We start from the raw sequence: 23,695 nt of genomic DNA, 5'->3' as shown, positions 1-23,695 counted from the left end.
TATTTACATAGCATTTACATTGTATTTACAACTATTTACATAGCAGTTACATTGTATTAGCTGTTATAAGGAATCTAGAGATGATTTAAAGTGTACGGGAGGATGTACATAGGTCACGTGCAAATACTATGCAATTTTATATAAGGGACATGAGCATCCGCAGATTCTGGTACAGAGGGATGACTGTACCACAGACTGGTGGCTTATAAACAACAGAAATTTATTTCTCACAGTCTGGAGGCTGCAAGTCTGAGATCAGGATGCCAGCCTGGTCGAGTGAGGGCCCTTTTCCAGGTCACAGACTTCTCCTTGGATCCTCACATGACAGAAGGGGCAGGGAAGTTCTCTGAGGCCTCTTTTAAGGGCACTAATCCCATTCCTGAGGACTCTGCCCTCATGACCCAATGCCCTCCCAAAGGCTCCACTTCCTAATACCATCATCTTGGAAATTAGATTTTCAACATATGAATTTTGAGGGGACATATATATTCAGACCATAATAACCACGGAGTGAATACTGGCACCCTGTGCTTGCTTGTTTATATACATGTTTTAAATGGATCACACCTTTATAAGAGTATATAAAACATCTATGTGCAGTTTGCAGGAGCCAGCAAATGACAGCTCATTAGCCAAATCTAGCCCACTGCCTTTTTTTGTATATTACGTTTTACTGGAACACTCAGTTGCGTAGTACCTGCAGCTGCTTTCGTGCCACAACAGTAGAGTTGAGCAGTTGTGACAGAGACCGTACGACCCACAGAGCTGAAAATATTCACTTTACTCTGTGGCCCTTTACAAGCAAAGTTTGGAAACCCCTAGTTTAAAGAACAGTAATAAATACTAACAAAATACTAATAATCCTGATAGAATGAACCCCCAAGCACCCAACATCCAACTGAGCCCCTCCCCTGTAACATCCTCCTCCCTCTACTCATATATTGCTTTGTTTGAAAAGCCAAGTATAAAGCACAAACCTAGCTCTAAAGAATAGGCAGTGTTGCCATTGTTTGATGAAGAAATTCAAGAGAAGGTAAGCGGGATGCAGTGTAACTTTGACCTCACTGAGAGTCTACAAGAGCCCTTTCTGGGATAATAATGAACAAGGTTATGAGTGAAACCTGGGAAACAAAAAGCTCAGCACACTTGCGACACCCAGCAGAGCTGTACTGTGTTCTGATGCTGGAGGTTTGACAGGGATATGCCTGGGGAAATAGGCTGCTCTGTAATTTTTGCATTGCTAGAGAGACAACAGAACACCTCTGTGGGATGAAATGGTGTCATTGGCTGATCCCCGCAGAAGGACCTGGACAGCAGAGCAGAATATTTACCAGCAAAGGGTAAAGCCAAGAACAGCTAAGAATCTGGGTGAGGGTCACCTGGGCATTCTGTCCTCAGGTTAAAAAAGAGGGTACAAGGGTGACAACATATCTTTTTTTTAATATCGTAAATCAACTGTACTTTATTTCTTTGTATATAAATTTACTTATTTATTTTTGGCTGCGTTGGGTCTTCGTTGCTGCGCGCAGGCTTTCTCTAGTCGTGGCGAGCGGGGGCTGCTCTTCGTTGCGGTGCACGGGCTTCTCTTATTGCGGTGGTTTCTCTTGTTGTGTGGAGCACGGGCTCTAGGCGTGCGGGCTTCAGGAGTTGTGGCTCACGGACTCTAGAGCGCAGGCTCAGTAGTTGTGGCACACGGGCTTTGTTGCTCCGTGGCATGTGGGATCTTCCCAGACCAGGAAGTGAACCCATGTCCCCTGCATTGGCAGGCGGATTCTTAACCACTGCGCCACCAGGGAAGTCCAGGGTGGCAACATATCTTGACTCGAATTGCTAAAATTGGGACCAGTTACATCAGGGGCACAGCTGTCACCTGGAGCTCTGCTTACCATCCTCCTGGAATTCTCTTCACCCCCTTCTGGTGTCCCCTGTTTTCTCTATCCCATGTTTTTCTCTCTCTTGATTTTCTCTGTCACTGGATGGAGAACAGCCTCCAAAAGTTTCTTAAGAAAGGGTATGTGGGAGGTAAAAGTTTTCAAGACCTAGAATTTCTGAAATGTTTATATTCTATCACCAAATCATTCAACAGATGTTTTGGCTGGTATAGAATTTAGGTTGGAAACTACCAACACATACACACACACATACACATACACACACCTGTGCATGTGTGCGTGTGAGAGAGAGAGAGCTATTAATTCCTCCTTTATTTGGCTCGACACAGGGAATTTAATGGAAGCAAAGAAGCCACACACTTGTACCTGATAAAGCAGATAAAGGAGAAGTTTTATGAAAATGTAGTCCTTCTATTCCACTGAAAGGTAAATCTTAATGGCCTCTATTAACTATCTTTGTGTGTGTGTGTGTGTGGTACGCGGGCCCCTCACTGTTGTGGCCTCTCCCGTTGCGGAGCACAGGCTCCGGACGCGCAGGCTCAGCGGCCATGGCCCACGGGCCCAGCCGCCCCGCGGCATGTGGGATCCTCCCGGACCAGGGCACGAACCCGTGTCCCCTGCATCGGCAGGCGGACTCCCAACCACTGCGCCACCAGGGAAGCCTATTAACTGTCTTTTAACACCAAGTTGAACTTGGGAGAAAGGAGAAGTCCTGAATGAGATCATAAAGTAAAAGAAATAAAGTATTTTGTATAATGTTTCTAAAAAAAAAACAAAAAATGAGGCCACAGAGAACAAGAACGGATGTGGCCTACCTTAACACAGCTTCTCCCCCAACCCCCAGCCCACTTAAGGCAGAATTTGATGACACTCTCCTCACAGGTGGACTACGAGAGTTGAGAAAACAACTGGATTCTCCCTTGCCACTGCCCTTTTATACTCCAGGATTACTCCACAATAGCAAAAGAACATACACAAACAGTCTATGATCTTCCATTTAAGAATGATTGCAAACACCAAGCTGTCTTGCTTCTTGAACCAAATTTAGCGGCTGCAAGGCCATATACACAACTAGAAATGGGATTCCATGCAGTTGAATATACATACATGACAACTCTGTATATATTATTGTGTTAGTTTTCTTGGGCTGCCATAATAAAATACAACAGACTGGGTGGACCAAACAGCAAGAATTTATTTTCTTACAATTCTGGAGACTAGAAGTCTGAGATCAAGGTGTCAGCAGGGTTGGTGTCTTCTGAGGACTCTCTCCTTGACTTGCAGATGGCCATCTTATCTCCATGTCTTCACATGGGCTTCCCTCTGTGTGGCTCTGTGTCCTAAACTCCTCTTCTTAGAAGCTATATTGGATTGGGGCCCATTCTAGTGACTTCATTTTAACAGTTACATCTTTAAGGTCTAACTCCAAATACAGTCATATTCTGAGGACTTCAACATATGAATTTGGGGGGAACACAATTCAGCCCTAACAACGACTGAATTTCATTATATTCACACTAGTCTAGACTTTTTTTTACAAAACATTTTTTTAAATATCTTGTGTCTATGTCTTACAAACAATGATAACCTAAGGTAGCATATGAATCAACTTTGCAACAACAGCATTTAGTTATCTGTTTAGGCATGTACTCTGAGTACATCTAAGTTCATATTAGCATGGCTTAGCACAATGCCTGTTAAATAATATCTGTGAGTCATGTGAGAAAAAAGTGCTATAATTACTGTATAAGTTTAACAATTGTAAAATGGAGCTTAAAGCATTATGGATTTTCAATTACTTTCATAATTATAACAAAGATATAAGGAGAAGACTCTTTAATGATCTACATTTAAATTGATCATATTTCAAAAATTAAGTTCATGCTAATTCCAGACTGTCTTTGTAAAATTTCTAACAAAATTTTAATAATGGCTGATAATAACAGTTCAATCATTAATAATACATCACTCTTTCATGCACTTTCATCTTAAAAATGGCAAGTTCACATTCCTGTGTTTAGGAGAATCCAGTCAGCTTCAGTATTTATGTTTTTCTTGACAACAGTATTAAGTTCTTAAAATGTAAATCTATGAAAATTTCATTTTTATCACTATACTAGAGCTGTCTTTATATCAAGCAGATTAAATATCACTGTCGCTGGACAATGAGAATTGAGAATTGAAAGAATATATATTATACATTCATACAGACCTTAATACATTTGGTCCTCTGGGAAAATACAGAATTTCACTTAAAGTGTTCAAATAGATGATGGTACAGCAAAAGGGCTTTCAAATATATAATCAACTGAATCAAATAACTTATATTAGGTCCTTGGTGGTAAATTGTCATTTCAGAACTGTTGGCATGGTAACAGCCCCATTAATTACATATATGAACTACCTAGTCCTATGGGCATGAAATTAAAGTGATGATGGATATTATCTCCAACAAATACAAGTTCACCCAGAGCATATAACTGAGTTATTAATAAGTTCTAACTCCACCTCTGCCTTAGGCAAATTCCTTGGTGTCCCTCTTTGCATTAGCTCCTTTAACTATAAGAATTATCCATGTCTCTAAATGCCCAAAGAAATGGGTGATGACTCAGTAAAACCAGGCAGTATAAATGGGTGGGTGAGCATTCTTAATAGATATGTCATACCAATCAAAATGTTGTAACAGTAATGTTACCCTAGATATGGTTCATCTGATGTCTGTTTAGTCAGTGTGGCCAGAGGATCTAGATGTCACATAGGATTTGAATACTTGAAATAGACCATGTTCTCTGGTTCAAGTGAGTACTGGAAATTCTAATTTCTTGGATTGAACACTGGGAAATGAGAATATCATGTATATGTCAGGCAATTTACTTTGGGATTCTCTATTCAAATATAGTAAATTTCAGTATGTTGAACAAACATAGCAATTTACAGGAATAAAAAATGTAAATATTGACTAATGACAAACATTTCTGAGAAACTCTGGTCCAATGTAGAGGCAGAATGAAAAAGTTCTCTGGGCAAGTACCTCAACACCTACATGCCACATTTCAGTGCACAGGAAGTTCACTTTGATAAGTGAATGCCCTAGGAGACCACAAATCAACCAACATACCTGTTTTAGCTGAGCTGAAATGAATTTGACAAAAATAATCATAAAGTTTAATCTAAGTCTCCCTTCAACATCATAGAAGGAATGTCTATTCCCTATTAATAAAATGAAACAATATTATTTTCCATCTTGTCCCGTAATCTATATCCTCAGGTCTCCAGTAGCTTCTATGGTGACAGTAATAATTGTCTCTTGTCCTTTTCATTGTTCACCCATCTGGTCTATAGCTGGGAACTAGTGTCCTGTTATCTCTCAGCTCCGATGCGGCTCAATGGTCCTCCCTGTTAACTTGGCCTCACTTCATTGGCATAGTTTACCACCCTCAGACCTGGCTGCATCTCTCACTGGATACCTGACCAAGTCAGTCTACCCTGTAGTCCTCAACTACGAGATCATTTTGTTCCCCTGTTGTGATTCCCTTCGTAAGTTCACCATCAAGCACTCTCAGTCATATTCCATATACCTCCTCAGGACGCATGGGGACCTTTACATGCTTTCTCTACAACATGGAAGACCAGAAAACTCTTGAGAAGCAAAACTGAGGCCCTTTTCCTGCCTAACCATGCTGTGTTGCTTGTTTTATTCTGATGTGGCTGTCCCATGCGGCCATGGGAGTACCTTGCAAGACCTCCCATATTTGAGAAGCAGAGCAAATGGTTTTCTTGTTTAGGCTTTCCTCTCAACCCCAGGCTGGAGATGTGAATCTGAAACACAAGTGAAACACCATCTGATTCCCATACCCCTGATCGCTTCTCTTTTCCTCAAATCACTGGGGACAAGGAGGGGTGAGTATGCCTGTTAGGGGTCTTAACTCCAAGCAACAGAAAACAGTTTTGCCTAATTTGAACAAAAAATTAATTTATTTCTGGATAATGAGTACCTCACAGTTTCTGGAAGGGATGAAGAACCAAGCATAGAGGCATCGTGGCTAAGAACACACCACAGAAGTAGGTCATGGAAGAAACTACTACCAGGCTGCTGGATCTAGACATCACCGATGCTGAGCAATGGACGTGGGTGTCACCTCATCAATACTATGCCTGCCAAAACATATTGTGCACAATCCCTGCTTTGTATCATTAATCTGCCGCTTAGGGTCTAGCGCAATGTGACTGGGATAGCCCTGGCTTCAAAGTACATTGGGGAAGCAAGTATCAGGTGTTTTCAGCTTCCCTGCTGTGAAGAAAGCTCAGACAGTAGGCACTGCCCAAACACAGGAAAAGGAACCAGATGCTGAGCAGCAAAAGGCATGCTAACTGTCTACTATAGTGTGGGCTTTCTACTTCGTCTACCTTGTTAACATTTTTCCTTCCTAGGTGGTTCAATGGCTAGGTGGTATAACGGTGGGAAAGATGCCCCCCATCTTCTGCAGGTGCTATAATGGTCTAATGGCTACTCGACACATGATTTGGAAGTTCGGGGACAGACATGATAGATTAGTATTTCCAAAATACCCCCATTAAATTGGCAAATAAAGAAATTTAAATCACTGCTAGATGAAGCTTTAATTTCATGCATTTTTATACCCCAAACACTGCACATTATATATAATAAGAAACTATTTTGAGATTCAGCTTTTGGATGTTTTAGAAATCTTAATTCAAATGCTTATCTAAAACATATATTACCCAACAACTCAGGCTTCAATGTTCCAAAATTAGTAATGACATTTCCTCATGGGTTTATAAATAGAATAGGAATTTCTAGTTTTGGAGGTTGGATTCCATCTTTAGAAACAATGTCTGACTATTTTTTGCTTGTTTTTGCACATGCTGTTTTATCTTTGTTTAAATCACAATAAAAAGCTGGCATGTAATTGTTAGGACAACATAAATTTTCTATGTTTATCCGAGATTTCGGCTGCATTGACTCAAACGGCTGAATATAAAAGGGCAAAGATAACTCCTCAGCAGAATACATGTGGGGATAATCAAGACACAGGTACATTTCCATACACAAGTCAACACTTTGGTCAAAGTTCCTTTTGCCTGAGAGTAGTAGACAACCCCCACTAGTAAACAGGAATTCTTACAAAATGCTATCCATATGCTTCTGAACCTCATAAGGACCTCGATGCATGCAATAAGTGACAAGATGTGTCTCTTTTCATTAACGGCACAGAGCAATCTTATGGTTTCAAATAACCAGGGGCAGATTATGAAAAGATATGACTAGGTAAGAATAACAAGTGCTGATGAGGATGTAGAGAAATTGGAGCCTCAGACATTGCGGGTCAGAATGTAAAACTGTGCAATCTCTCTGGAATACAGTTGGGCAATTCCTCAAAAGTGAACTATAGACTACTTACCATATGACCCAGCAATTCCACTCCTAAGTATATATGCAAAAGAATTGAAAATAGATACTAAAATACTTGCACACAGATATTCATACTGGCACTACCGACAATTGCCAGAAGGTAGGAAAAAACAATTATCTAACTGGTGAGTGGATAAACAAAACGTGATTTAGCCATACAATGGAATATTATTTAACCATAAAAAAGAATGAAGGGAGGAGTGACATTAACAAGATGGTGGAACAGGAGCTCCCCAGCTCTAGTCATCCTCACAGGAAACTATCCTCACAGCCACTATCCACAGAAAAGAACACCTTTGTGAAAATCCCAGAACCTGGGGGTGAGGCTGAAGCACTCTTGTAGAGCACAGAAGCCAGGAAAAACCACATTAGAAGGGTAAGAAGAGCAGTTTCACTCTGACCGCATTGTACCTCACTCAGACCAGCACAGCACCACACCTACTGGGATCCCCTGGGCCTATGGTTTCTCCAGTGGAGAAAAGAGAGCCTAAAGCAGATATCTAGCTTCCCCAGGGTTTCAGGGCACAACCCATAAGACACATTTTGGTTTCATCTCATGGGGAACACTGGGGGGACTGGCCAGGCTAAGACCACTGGGAATCAGCTGGAAACAATGAGAAGTGTGGGACTCACAGAGACCAGTGCACAGATCTCAGTGGGACACCATATCCCTGCCAACAGCCCCACCCGACCAGACACCCCAGCTATCAACTCTGCCCATCTATGGAGCCAAGCTGGCAAACCAATCTGGCCAGGAGTATAGTAAGAAGTCCCCAGAAGACCAGCTGTAAAGGCCAACCTAAGGCCCCGCCTGATCACAGAGCACAGTCAGCAAACCCATCTGACCACAGAGGACAGTCAGTGACCCCACTCAAATGCAGGGCTCCCAAGAAAGGAAAGTTCAGGACCAGATGGTTTCACAGGTTAATTCTACCAAACACTTAAAGAAGAATTAATGCAGAACCTTCTCAAACTCTTCCAAATATTTGAAGAAAGGGCAACACTTCCAAATGTATTTTACAAGACCAGCATTACATTACCCTGATACCAAAGCCAGATAAAGAAACTACAAGAAAAGAAAACTACAGGACAATATCCCTGATGAACACAGATGCAAAAATTCTCAAAAAACAAATACCAGCAAGAGGAATTCAACAGCACATTAAAAGGATCACACACTACGATCAAGTGGGATTTATCCCTGGGAAGCTAGGCTGTTTCACCATATGCGAATCCATAAATGTAATATACCACGTTGACAGAATAAAGAATAAAAATCAATGATTATCTCAATGCATGCAGGAAAAAATCTGACAAGATCCAACATGCTTTCATGACAAAAACTCCTAATAAATTGGATATAGAAGGAATGTACCTCAACATAATAAATGCCATATATGACAAATCCACAGCTAACATCATCCTCAATAGTACAGTACTGAAAACCTTTCCTCTAAGATCAGGAACAAGAAAATAGTGCCCACTGTCACCACTCCTATTCAGCATAGTATAGTACTAGAAGTCCTAGCCAGGGCAATGAGGCAAGAAAACTAAAGCATCCAAATTGGAAAGGAAGAAGTAAACTTATGTCTCTTTGCAGATGATATGATCTTATATATAGAAAACTCCAAACAGTAAACTGTTAGGACTAATAAACAAATTCAGTAAAGTTGCATGTTACAAAATCAACGTAACAAAAATCATTTGTGCTTTTATATACTAACAAATCTGAAAAAGAAGTTAAGAAAACAATCACATCAAAAACAACAAAATACTTGGGAATAAATTTAACTAAGGAGATGAAATATCTGCATACTTTAAAATTGTAAAATATTAATGAAAGAAATTGAAGAAGACACAAATAAATGGAAAGATATCCTGTGTTTGTTTATGGATTGGAAGGATTAATATTGTTAAAATGTCCATACTGCCCAAAACAATCTACAGATTCAATGCAATTCTTATCAAAACTCCAATGGAATTTTTCACAGAAAGAGAAAAACAATTCTAAAATTCATACAGAACCACAAAAGATGCCAAATACCCAAAGCAATCTTGAGAAAGAAGAACAACGCTGGAGGTAACACAATTCATGATTTCAAACTATATTTCCAAGGTACAGTAATCAAAACGGTATGGTACTAGCATAAAAATAGACATATAGACCAATGGAATAGACTAGAGAGCCCAGAAATAAACCCATGCATATATGGTAAACTAATCTTTGAAAAGAGTGCCAAGAATACATAATGTGCAAAAAATAGCCTCTTCAATAAGTGGTGTTCAGAAAACTATATATCCACACGCAAAAGGATGAAATTGAACACTTACAACACTGAGAAAAATTAACTTGAAATGAATTAATGACTTAAATGTAAAACATGAACCATTAAAACTCCTAGAAGAAACATAGGGTAAAATCTCCTTGACATTTGTATTGGTAAAGATTTTTTGGGTATGACACCAAAAGCACAAGCAACAAAAGCAAAAATAAACAAGTGAGACTACATCAAAAGAAAAAGTTTCTCTACAGCAAAGGAAACAATCAACAAAATGAAAAGGCAACTTATGGAATGGGAGAAAATATTTGCAAACCATATATTTGATGAGAGGTTAATATCCAAAACATAAAAGAAACTCATAAAATTCAGTAGCAGAAAAAGAAAGAAAAAAAGAAATCATCTAATTTTTTAAATGAGCAGGGACTTCCCTGGTGGTGCAGTGGTTAAGAATCTGCCTGCCAATGCAGGGGACACAGGTTCGAGCCCTGGTCCGGGAAGATCCCACATGCCGTGGAGCAATGAAGCCCGTGTGCCACAACTACTGAGCCTGCACTCTAGAGCCTGTGAGCCCATGCGCCTAGAGGCTGTGCTCCACGACAAGAGAAGCCACCGCAATGAGAAGCTCACACACCGCAATGAAGAGCAGCCCCCGCTAACTGCAAGAAGAGAAAGCCCGCACGCGGCAACGAAGACCCAACACAGCCAAAAATAAATTAATTAAAAATGAGCAAAGGAACTGAATAGACATTTTTCTAAAGAAGACATACAAATCATCAACAGGTCATGAAAAGGTGCTCAACACCACTAATTATCAGGGAAATGCAAGTCAACACCACAAAGAGATATCACCTCACACTTGTCAGAATGGCTATCATCAAAAAGACAATAAATAATAAATTTTGGTGAGGATGTGGAGAAAAGAGAACACTAGTACACTGTTGGTGGGACTATAAATTGGTGCAGCCACTGTGGAAAACAGTATGGAGGTTCCTCAGAAAATTAAAAATAGAACTACTATATGATCCAGCAATTCCACTCCTGGGTTTTTATCCAAAGAAAATGAAAACAATAATTAGAAAAGATATGTGCAGCCCAATGTTCACAGCAGCATTATTTACAATAACCAAGATATGAAAGCAACCTCAGTGTCCATCAATAGATGAATGGAATACTACTGAGCCATACAAAAGAATGAAATTGTTCCATTTGCAACAACATGGATGGACCAAGAGGGCACTATGCTTAGTGAAGTAAGTCAAACAGAGAAAGACAAATACTGTATGTTTTTACTTAAATGTGGAATCTAAACAATAAAACAAATGAATGAATATAACAAAACAAAAACAGACTCATGGACACAGAGAACAAACTAGTGGTTACCAGTGGGGAGAGGGGTGGGGGGAGGGGCAAGGTAGGGGAAGGAGATTAAGAGGTACGAATTACTGTATAAAATAAATAAGATACAAGGATGTAATAATATACAGCTCAGGGAATATAGGCAACATTTTATAATAACTTTAAATGGAGTATAATCTATAAAAATCGAATCACTATGTTGTAGAATTGACACAAATATAACATTGTACATCAACTATACTTCAATTTTTTTTAAAGGCTATTATCAAAAACACAAGAGATAACAAATGTCGGCAAGGATGCGGAGAAAAGGGAACCCTTGTGTGGTGCTGGTGGGAATGTAAACTGGTGCAGCCACTGTGGAAAACAGTATGGAGGTACCCCCAAAAGTCAAAAATAGAACTACCACATGATTCAGCAATCCCACCTCTGGGTATATATCAAAAGGAAATGAAATCAGTATCTCGAAGAGATACCTGCACTCACATGTTCATTGTAGCACTACTCACAATAGCCAAGATAGGGAAGCAACCTAAATATCTATCACGAATGAATGGATTAAAAATGTGATTATACACACACACACACACACACACATACATAAATAATAGGATATTACTCAGCCATGAGAAGGAAGGAAATCCTGCCCTTTGTGATCTACTGGATGAACCTGGAAGGCATTATGCTAAGTGAAATAAGTCAGAGAAAGACAAAAACTGTATGATCTCACTTACATGTGGAATCTAAAAAAGCCAACTCATAGAACAGAGAGTAGAGTGGTGGTTACTAGGGGCTGGGGGAATGGGGGGAAAGGGGAGATGTTGGTCAAACGGTACAAACTTCCAGTTACAAGATGGATAAGTTCTGAAGATCTAATGTATAGTGGTGTGATTATTGTTAATAATACTGTATCACATACTTGAAAGTTGCTAAAAAGTAGATCTTAAATGTTCTAACCACAAAAAAGAAATGGTAATAACATGACATAATGGAGGTATTAGGTAATGCTATAGTGGTAATTTTTTGCAAAAGCGTATTAAATCAATGCATTGTACATCTTAAACTTGTACAATGTCATATGTCAATTATATCTCAATAAAGCTGGAAAAAATGAAATTAAATTTAAAGAGATGAGAAAAATGATGAGTAAATTCTGGAGATTCAATATGCAGCATAGTGACTATTGTTAAGAATACTGAATTGTACACTTGAAATTTTTCTGAGAGCAGATCTTAACTGCTCTCACCACACAAAAGAATGGTAACTATGTGAGGTGGTAGATATGTGAATCAACGTGATTGTGGTAATCCTGTCACATGTATACCTATATCAAATCATCACATTATACACTTTAAATATATGTAATTTTATTTGTCAATTACGTCTCAATAAAGCTGAGGGGGAAAAGGAGTGATATATTGTTAAATACTACAACATGTACAAAACTTGAAAATATTACACTAATTGAAAGAAGCCAGATGTAATAGGCGACATATTGTATGATTCCATTAATATGAAATGTCCAGAATAGGCAAATCTGCAGAGACAGAGAATAGATTAGTGTTTGTCAGGAGCTGGCAGCAGCGAGAACAGGGAATGACTACTAATGGGTAGTAATGGGTTCCTTTTTTGTGGTGATGAAAATGCGCTGCAGTTAGATAGTAGTGATAGTCACTCAGCTCTACACATAAACTAAAAACCACTGAATTGGATACTTTAAAAGGATGAATTTTATGGTATGTGCATTATATCTCAATTTTAAAAAGAGGATAAAGAGCAAGGAAAAGGGAGACGGTCTCTGAATCGAGTAAAGGGAATGCTCTATCCTAGGGCACAGCAGGGTCTGGTTAATCAATCCCCTTCCCCCACAATAAAAATCGACCTGGTAGTTTAGATCTAAGGCCCGTTCAGCAGAACTGAAAGTCAGTGCCCCTACAAAAAAAGGATATTCTGATATCAGGAATGCTATAAAGTTTACCTTAGTGACTACTCAGAGCAGCTTAATGAGGAAGGACATGGAGGTCGCTATGTATGGGGCAGGGCTGCACAAAGAAGGAAGAAGGGTACTGAGTCAGGGAATGATGGTTACACCAAAGAAAAGCTCTGTCTAAGATTAGCCTTAACGTCCCGTCTTTCATTAGTGGTGAGGCAATATTACGAAACGTTAAACTCTTGCTAACTGCTCTGCCACGTCATGGTTCCCCAAGGTCCTCTCCCAGCCCAGGCAGCTAGAGTACTGCATACTTACTGCGCCAGGGCAGGTTGTTAGAACAGAAATACAAAAGCAAAGAACTGACCAGTGCTGAGCTTCTGAATTCTCCAGTAGAATTTCCGAACTCAAGACAGAGACAATTGTCCTTAGAGGAAATACTTTCTTTGGGTTGCGAGAGCCTATGTCTTTGAGCCTCAGAAGACAAGGCCTTAGTCTAAGCGATAAGAAAAGAATAACATTCAGAACTAATTTCACCCTCCCACCCAAATTTGTTTAAGATGTCATGTGAGTGATGGGGTGGGCATGGAGCAGGAAACAGTCCAAGAAAAATGCCAGACAGGCACTGATGAGGTCTCCTTAGGCCAGTCAGGGGCAGGAGGTGATGGAGCTCAAGATAAATTTTAGGATAAAGATTAAAAAGACTCCATATCTCATGCCCTGGGAGGCAGAAAGACTCACAGAGACATCTTCAAACCATCGTGGCTCAGGAGAGGAAAGGAAAGATGAATTCATGGGTCACCTAGCAGATGGGCCCTCAGAATCCCCATATAAATCCCCATGGCATGTGGGAAACAGTTCACAAGTTCCCTGCAGCCCGCAGTGCTGTGGATCTGGAAGGCCGCTCTCAGCACACAAAACAGAAACTTGTAGCCTGGGGATGGGAGTTGATGGGAATGCAACATCACAGCAGGCAGCAGCATGGAGGCGTGAGGATGACTAAAAACAAGATGGGAATAAGTACATTTCAGGGCAGAGCAGCATGGCCAGATGCCATCCTTGGGTCTGGTATCCACCCCACCATGTGTCTTAGTCCAAGTTCTCTGGAAGGAAAACCTGACACAAAGACTTTTCTTGAAAGTGTGATCCCAGGAATCAAGGATGATGTACAGGGGAATAAAGCAGAGAAGGGGCAGAGCCAAAATCAGAACGCATTACTGAGTCGGCCACTGCGAAAGGTAAATGGCTGCTTGATCTACTGGAATGTCTGAGGCTACGTGAAATGCATCTTCTTGGGGAAGAAAGTGAGACATGATTATCAACTAGCCCCCATGCCCCATGGATCAAAGTTTTACCCCACTGGGCATTAACTCCTCCCCATTTCCATGCTGTGCATGCGCTGGCTCTGAGTGATTTCTGAAACACCTCACACTTCAGCATCAATAAGGCAAGAGGTGCTTAGCTGGTGACAAACTGGTCTCTTTAGCGGCTGAAATAACAAGAGAATCTGAAGGGATGCATAAAAAGTGTCAGATATACTTAAGCGAGCACTAGACCTAAGTGCCATTGTGGAGAGAAGGTGGGGGAAAGAATCTTAAATTGATTGTGTATTCATTAAACCTGAGGTTACAAAATTGACCTTGAATTGGCAAAATTAGGTTTTCTTCTTTGGAGCTAAGAGGGAGTTCAAAATAGAGAGGAAACTAGGTTATACCAAAATCGTTAGACCACTTCAAGGTCTGAGTGTAGTGGCCTATAAAGTTCTTCTCGACTAAGAATTCATTTAAAATACTCATTCAATAAATATTTATTGAGTGTCTACTGCCTGCAAGCCCCTGCACAAGGTGTCAAAGAGGGTAAAAGATAAGTAAAACTTAGCACCTGTTCTCAAGTGGCTCACAGTCTAGTGGGGAGAAAGATAAAATCCAGGAGGTAGAGCTAACTATGTAAGGGACAAAGCTATGTCCTCACCATGTCGAGGTTTCAGGGCCCTCATCAGTAAAATGAAGTTAAAATAGCCAACTTCTAAGGTCTCTTTTCTCTTTGACATTCTGTGAACCTCTAAGTGTCACACAAAACCAGATAACTCCAATATAAAAGCTATGTTGTTTATTCCACATCATGCTCCCCAACTCCCTCTTGAAAGGGAAATTGTTTCAGAGAAAGCAGGATGGGAACCAGTTCGTCATCATGCTCACTTGTTCAAAACAAAGCCTAGGTGGCGCCAAAACAGCTAATCTACAAGTAAAAAGTTCCAGCAGAAGTAGTTTCTGACCTCACACAGGGAGAGAAAGAGAAAGTTTTTAAAAACAAATGCATAATATATTATGTACATAATGTACATAAAATACTGTCGTAAGCAACTGTGAAGTATCTTTCATTGTTGAAAAGTCAACCAGCACAATGGGTTACTAACCACAGTGTTTACTAACTGCTTGCCTGACGTTTCTTAACCATTGATTATCCAAATTAGCTTCTCTAGTCATTCAAACGGTCTCATTCCTGCTGTCCAGTTCCAATTCTACCCTTTCTTTCCTTAAATCCCACCTATACCAATCATCCTTTCATGGCTCTCCAAGGCATATTATTTAGTGAAATATACTTTTTTCTTTTTTTTTATGTGAATGTACAGCATACAAAATTTTAATTACAAAAAATACCAATGACATTAACTGAGTGGAAGCTGACATGCCAATGGACCAATAGAAAGTCCCCAAATTTAATGACCCTGTATAATCGTGACTTAGGTAATATCAATTATTTTCCAAGCAAAAGTTTAATAGTATGAAATAATGGATCTGGGTAAAATTTCTGACACATACTCCTAACCTTTGAGGGTTAAGCAGATTAAATACTTCGACATGTACAAACTGATTTAATCTGCCATACTTTTACTAAAATAGTTTGAATAAATATTCTGGATGCTCTCTCACAAAATTGAATTTATCTAGATTTAAGGTGTATCTTCAGTTTTCCCAATAAAGGGACCTTTATATTTCAGACTTTGAAACAAAAAGTGTGTTTCTAACACACTCTTCTTTCGTACAAATGTTATCTTTTACTTAAACACACAACAAAGGAAATGACATGTCTACCTTTACACACTGTAGAACATTTAGACCTAGCAAAGGAATCTTTTTGTCTCATATGTTCTTTTTAAAGTCTAGTGATTTCCTGGAATCACTGCAACATGGTGTAAATGATGTATGAAATGAAAATGGTCAGTTTCCTTTGCATGGAGAATACAGAGGTTACTTTGTAACTTACTTCTAGCCTGGACTATTTGCTATATTAAAGGTAGTTTCTCATTCTCAAGTTGCCTTGATGCAGTAGTAGATACAGTTCTACTAGAGACCTGAGGGAATCCGATCTTAGGGTCCCATAGACAAAGCACAGAGATACCAATCCGTGCGACTAGGTCACTGGTTTAATTTTTAAACAGCTAAGCACCAAGGCTCATTGTTTAAATCAAATGTGCACAATGCTGGACCAATTTTAATACTTGGTTAATTAATGGAGATGGTAATAGAAAAGCTGAAAGAAGTGTCAGAGTTTTGTTATAAATGTGTTAAAATGTCACTTCACCCATAGTTTTAGATTTGAATTCCCCATGGGTTTGTGTACACATACATTCACATACAAGTAGAAGAATTTAATACTTTTGGATGGTAATAGTGAAATCTCTGGGATTACATACCATTTCCAAAATAGTATATTTCCCACTGTCCAACCAAACTCGTAGCATATCATAGATTCTTGTGAAATAGAGAAGACACTTAGTAAAATGCGAAACTCATTTAAGGAATTTCAATAAATGTGGAAGGGAACGCATATTTCTGTTACTAAATATTGTTTTCTCACAAAATGTCAATAAAAACTCATTAAGAAGCTATTGTGTAATGTGTCCCTAAGTATACTCACATACTGTATCTTCAATGAATATAACTTACTTTTTAAATTTAGTACCTGCTGTACCAAGATGGCAGAGAATACATTTTTCCAAGGTCAATTACTCAGTGATTAGAATCAACTGTCACATAAGAATCCCAGAGCTGAGAAAAAGCAGAATTTAATGAGGTCACTGTACAAAAGACTGCTGCTTAACTGTTCAAAATCACTTATGTTTCGAAAGACTTTATACTAAAGAAAAAAATATTTAAAACAGTGTTGGCAACAGCCTTGCTTTATTGCTTGAACAGAAGCTGAAGAGTTTGGTAAACCCATCTTGTGATGAGAGAACTATTTAGGAGTCTGGGCACAGGGTGGTGGGTAGGGGGCAGAGAGGAGAGGGGAGGGCCGATGGAGGAGAGGCGGGAGCTGAGGGTCAGACACACAGGGGATGGTGCGGGCCGCATGCAGACCAGCAACCCCAATTTCCACCTCTTGATTAGGCCCTTTTGCTGAGGCAGAAAAACACAGAGTGGGCGGTTGGACCATTCCCATGTTCTGCCTTTTGAATTTAGCCTAAATTAAATCAGTTGGTGAGAAGTAGCAGGAAGAATTCAGGACTGCTATAGCAGGAAAAAACAGTTTCAAATAAATGAAGTAGTCAGTTAGTGAAAGAAAAAGGCAGCTGTGGTTCCTAAGAGACTTAAAACTCAGCAGCTCAGGGAAGCGGAGGCGGAGGTGCAGGGCAAAGGAATGTCGGAAAGCTTCTGATTAGAATAGGTTTAAAAGTGAAATGTTCTATAACTCAGGACATTTTCTCAGAGAGTCCAGAGGTGAAAGAAAAGAAAATATATATATATACGTATATTTAGGAGTCACTTATCCTTGATTTAAAGCCTAATAACATATCTTTTATTAACTAACAGTAAGTCTCTCTTAATGGTTTTCTTTCCATAATAGTTTCTTTTCACAAAACAGCTCCCAAAATAGTACAAGTTCCTTATAATGTTTAGGTACAAGGTAAGTATACCAAAATTAATACTTTACTATGGACCAGAAATAACCAATTAAAAAATATGAATAACCTGCTAACTGTATTAATAGGAAACATATGGAAATTATATGAAGAAAACTGGGTACAAAGTGCTATGTAGAAAATAAGCTACAAAGATATACTGTACAGCACAGGGAATATAGCCAGTATTTTATGATAACTTTAAATGGAGTATAATCTAAAAATTTTGGATCTCTATGTTGTACATCTGAAACTAATATCATATTGTAACTAAACTATGCTTCAGTTAAAAAAAGAAAACTAGAAAACACTGCTGAGAAATATAAATAATTTGAATAACGGAGAGACAAACTGTGTATCTGAATGAAAAGAGTGGTATTAGGAAGATGGCAATAGTTCCCAAGATAATATGTAGTTTAAAAATATTTCTAATAATAATACCAATGGAAAAAACTACCAGCAGGATTGTTTGGAACTTTCCAACATTATTCTAAATTTTGTCTGGAAGAAAAATTAAGCAAGAGTAAGTATGAAACATTAGAAAAACAAAGGAAAAAGAAAAAAGGGAAACTTACCCTGCAAAATGTTAAAATCTATTATCAAGCTATAATAATTAAAATATTAGAGTAATAACAGAAATCAAAGAAATATCAATGGAAAAGATCAGAGAGCCGGAAACGGACCCTAATACACAGAAACTTTTAGCATACTGTGAAGGAATTATGTCATATCAAAGAGGACGAGATGGATTATTCAATAAATGGTATTGTGGCAATTAGCTATTTGGGAACAAGCAAAACTAAGTTTTCATTCTTACATCATCATGCCTTGAGCCAAAATAAAATCCATATGGATAAAAGTGTTAAGCTTAGAAAATGACTGAAACTACAGTAAGCATAGGGAATATTTAACTGTCTTGGAATGCAAAAGGATTGCCTAAGCATACGATCGATGAAAGAAGTCACAAAGAAAAAATACATAAATTTGATTACACAGAAATTTCAAAATTTAGGACTAAAAACTGGGAAAAATATAACATGAAGGGAAGAATGTTTTCTATAACTGTGGCATAAAAAGGGTTAACGTAAACATAGAGATAACTCAAACAAACTGAGATCCATTAGTATTCCCCAAAATACAACATGTGAGGAAATATTCAGCTTTGTTAGTAATTGGAACTACACTTCAAATCAACATGGCAATGTCATTTTCCACCTATGTAATTGGCAAGGATTTTTTTTGATGCGATACTCTATGGCTATGCTATTTACTATGGTAGTAACTAGTCGCTTGAAATGTGGCTAGTCTGAATTGAGACGTGCTGTAAAGTGTAAAGTATACACTGGAATTCAAAGGCTTAGGGCAGAAAAGAAGTAAAATATCTCATTAATAATTTTATGTTGATTGCGTGTTGAAATGATATATTTTGGATATATTGGGTTAAATAAAATATACTATTAAAATTATTTCGCCTGTTTCTTTTTACTTTTTAATGTGGTTACTAGGAAAATTTTTTAATTTAATTTTTTATTCTAAATTGTATATAAAGTCTACAACATGCTGATTTGATATACATATACATAGTGAAATGATTACCACAGCTAAGCTAATTAACATATCATCTCACATAGTTACCTTTTTTTCTGTTAGTAATTTTAAATCACAGGTACAGTTTATCTTTCTACCGCACAGCACTACTCTACGGGAATTAGGGGGCAAAGAAATAGCTACTATCATACATCACTGGTGGGAGTACAAATCACCAGCAGGATTTCTAGATGGCATTTCAGCAATATGTACCAAAAGCACTTATTTTAAAATGTGCTGTACCCTTTCATCCAATAATTCCATCTCTAGAGACCTATCTTAAGGAAGTAATCATAGACAGAACAATTTAGATAGATAGATAGATATAGATAATTAGTACATAAAATACATATTAATAATAGTAAAAGATTAGAAAAGCATAACTGTTCAATAACAGGGAAATAATTAAATTATAATATGCTCATTTAGTGACATGATGAAATACATGTGATACAAAGTGAAAGAAAGCAAGAAATAAAACTGCATATGCATTATTATCCCAAACGTGTAAAGAACATGTACACGGATATACACAGAAATAAAAGACTGAATGAAAATGCACAGGCATATTAACTGTTTCCTCTGGGTTATAAAATTATCAATTGTTTTTGTCTTTTTTGTATATGTATTTGCAAAGTTTTGATAATAAGCATATATTCATTTTAATTAACAATTAAATTGCATTTTTGAAAAAAGTCTTGTCTTCCAATTTGTTCAAACTGACACAAATCACAGCTAGCTAATAAAGAAATCACTAACTAGCAATGAAACCCTTAAGAAGGAGCCATATGTTTGCTTGGGGAATAGCTTGGTTGTGTTTAAATGGCTGCCCAAAAGTAGTTTAGGATACTCAGTGCGGTCAGCTTTCAACATGAAAGTCAACCCACCTTAACTAACCTTTTACCCTAGTCTAGGTATTTTTTGCCTGCTACTTGTTGGGTCAGGAACTTAACAGCAAAGGAGACTAGTCCCGGAGCAGATGACATACAGGTGCAACAGACATCAGTTTTAATGTCTTTGCACCTTATTATTTCAACATAAAGTGTTTTAAATGCCCACATATTATTTAGCTGTAGAAATAACTAGTCTCATTTTCCACTGTGATCCATAAGTAGCTAGCTTGTTTCTCATGCTTTCTGCTGGTAAAGAGATCAGGGGCATATCCTGGTACGTGATTGGTTGGAAAAGATTGATTTATCTTAAGTGAGGGCAAATGTCCAACTTTGCCTTAAATCACCCAGGTCGGCTCACCATCATCCTGAAGTCTCCAATTCATAACCAAAAGAGGTGTGTTAATTTCATGTGCATGGGCATCAAAATGCGTCTCTCTGATTTAAGCATTCGAGGCAATGCCACAAGGAAGATTCATCAAATCCAAGAAACCAAAAACATGCAGTGGAACTAGTTAGGTAGATTTATGCATAGCAAGAGAAGTGAGAAATGGCTTGGTTTGCCAATAATATTTGAACATTTTCAAGAAGAGATATTTTAAATTGCACACAAGAAACATTTTCAATTCATAACTGTTAGAGATCTGCATCTCGCTAGCTACTATTTGAAACAATATCCGTAACTATCATTTGCAGTTGAAAACATTTTCATTTTAACATTCAAAACTATTGCATCATGCAATAGTAATCTTGCTCTTGTGCATGGAAGAAAGCCACTCTACAAACTCAGGGTGGATTCACTTATTAACACTAAAATCCTTAAGGAATCTTTCTTACCTGGAAGCTTGCCCTGATATTAACTGATTGCTTGTGAAAACAAGGGTTAGAGAGGCAAAGTCTAGGCAATATCTGATTTCCCTCTCTCACCTGATGCAGGAAAAAGTGAATTGTATACCAAAAAGAGAACTGGATGGGCTATCATTCTGTGAGCCTCGGTTTCCTCAGTTCTGACAATCCATGATTTGCACTTCCATTAGAAGGCACTATTGAAAATTTGAATCATACTGCCCCGTATTTCTTTGTGTGTTAATAAATCATATAGGCAATATATATGCTACCTAAACACACTCATACATAATATGGCTTTTAACGAAAATATGTCTTGCTTGAAGTAGTTTATACCAACTGGCACTCTTGTTACTTCCCTAATTAGCCCTAAAAAACTTACTACATAATTAACCTTTACAAATCTGATTGTACCTCTTCAGATTCACTTGCCCTCTCAAACCATCTTGAAATGACCAGCTTGCTGAAAACATTCTATATATATATGGCCCAATACTGGGTAGTGAATGCACTCATCATATAATTCCAGGTCAGACTTAACTCAACACAGAGCAGTCCTCTCAGATTTGATCAGATTTTCCTATAAAAAATTAGTGTTGGATTCCGGAGCTTCCGGGAAGATGGCGGAAGAGTAAGTCGCGGAGATCACCTTCCTCCCCACAGATACACCAGAAATACATCTACACGTGGAACAACTCCTACAGAACACCTACTGAACGCTGGCAGAAGACCTCACACCTCCCAAACGGCAAGAAACCCCCCACGTACCTGGGTAGGGCAAAAGAAAAAAGAATAAACAGAGACAAAAGGATAGGGACGGGACCTGCACCAGTGGGAGGGAGCTGTGAAGGAGGAAAGGTTCCACACACTAGAAGCCCCTTCGCAGGCAGAGACTGCGGGTGGCGAAGGGGGAAAGCTTCTTCGGAGCCGCGGAGGAGAGCACAGCAACAGGGGTGCGGGGGGCAAAGCGGAGAGATTCCCGCACAGAGGATCAGGGCCGACCAGCACTCACCAGCTGGAGAGGCTTGTCTGCTCACCTGCCGGGGCGGGCGGGGCTGCGAGCTGACGCTCGGGCTTCGGTCGGAGCGCCGGGAGAGGGCTGGGGGTGGCGGCGTGAACACAGCCTGCAGGGGGTTAGTGCGCCACAGCTAGCCAGGAGTGAGTTGGGGAAAAGCGTGGACCTGCCGAAGAGGCAAGAGACTTTTTCTTACCTCTTTGTTTCCTGATGCGCGAGGAGAGGGATTGAGAGCGCTGCTTAAAGGAGCTCCAGAGACGGGCGTGAGCCGCGGCTAAAAGCGCGGACCCCAGAGACGGGCATGAGACGCTAAGGCTCCTGCTGCCGCCACCAAGAAGCCTGTGTGCGAGCACAGGTCACTCTCCACGCCCCCCTCCCGGAAGCCCGTGCAGCCCGCCACCGCCAGGTTCCCGGGATCCAGGGACAACTTCCCCGGGAGAACGCACGGCGCGCCTCAGGCTGGTGCAATGTCACGCCGGCCTCTGCGCCGCAGGCCCGCCCCGCAGCCATGCCCCTCCCTGCCCCTGGCCTGAGTGAGCCAGAGCCTCCGAATGAGCGGCTCCTTTAACCCCGTCCTGTCTGAGCGGGAACAGACGTCCTCTGGCGACCTACACGCAGAGGCGGGGCCCAATCCAAAGCTGAGCCCCGGGAGCTGTGGGAACAAGGAAGAGAAAGGGAAATCTCTCCCAGCAGCCTCAGGAGCAGCGGATTAGAGCTCCACAATCAACTTGATGTACCTCCATCTGTGGAATACCTGAATAGACAACGAATCATCCCAAATTGAGGAGGTGGATTTTGAGAGCTAGATTTATGATTTTTTTCCCCTTTTCCTCTTTTTGTGAGTGTGTATATGTATGCCTCTGTGTGAGATTTTGTCTGTATAGCTTTGCTTCCACCATTTGTCCTAGGGTTCTATCCTTCCTTTTTTTGTTGTTGGCTTTTTTTTTGTTTTTTTTAAATTTTTTTCTTAATAATTATTTTTTATTTTAATAAGTTTATTTTACTTTATATTCTTTCCTTCTTTCTTTCTTCCTTTCTTTCTTTCTTTCTTTCCTTCCTTCCTTCCTTCCTTCCCTCCTTTAGACAATGAATCATCCCAAATAGAGGAGGTGGACTTTGAGAGCAAGATTTATGATTTTTTCCCCTTTTCCTCTTTTTGTTACTGTGTATGTGTATGCTTCTGTGTGAGATTTTGTCTGTATACCTTTGCTTCCACCATTTGTCCTAGGGTTCTATCTGTCCGTTTTTTTTTTCTTAATAATTATTTGTTGTATTTTAATAACTTTATTATATTTTATCTTTATTTTACTTTATCTTCTTTCCTTCTTTCTTTTTTTCTTCCTGCCCTCTCTTCCTTCCTCCCTCCCTCCCTCCCTCCCTCCTTTCTTTCTTTCCTTCTTTCTTTCTACTAATTCTTTCTTTCTACTTTTTCTCCCTTTTATTCTGAGCTGTGTGGATGAAAGGCTCTTGGTGCTGCAGCCAGGAGTCAGAGCTGTGCCTCTGAGGTGGGAGAGCCAACTTCAGGACACTAGTCCACAAGAGACCTCCCAGCTCCACATA

The sequence above is a fragment of the Delphinapterus leucas genome, chromosome X, assembly GCF_059928025.1.
Source record: "Delphinapterus leucas isolate spDelLeu-1000000601 "Yukka" chromosome X, BTC_Dleu_Yukka2, whole genome shotgun sequence".
NCBI classification, from domain to species: domain Eukaryota; kingdom Metazoa; phylum Chordata; class Mammalia; order Artiodactyla; family Monodontidae; genus Delphinapterus; species Delphinapterus leucas.
The sequence above is the reverse complement of the archived record's forward strand: the minus strand, read 5'-3'. Positions refer to the sequence as shown.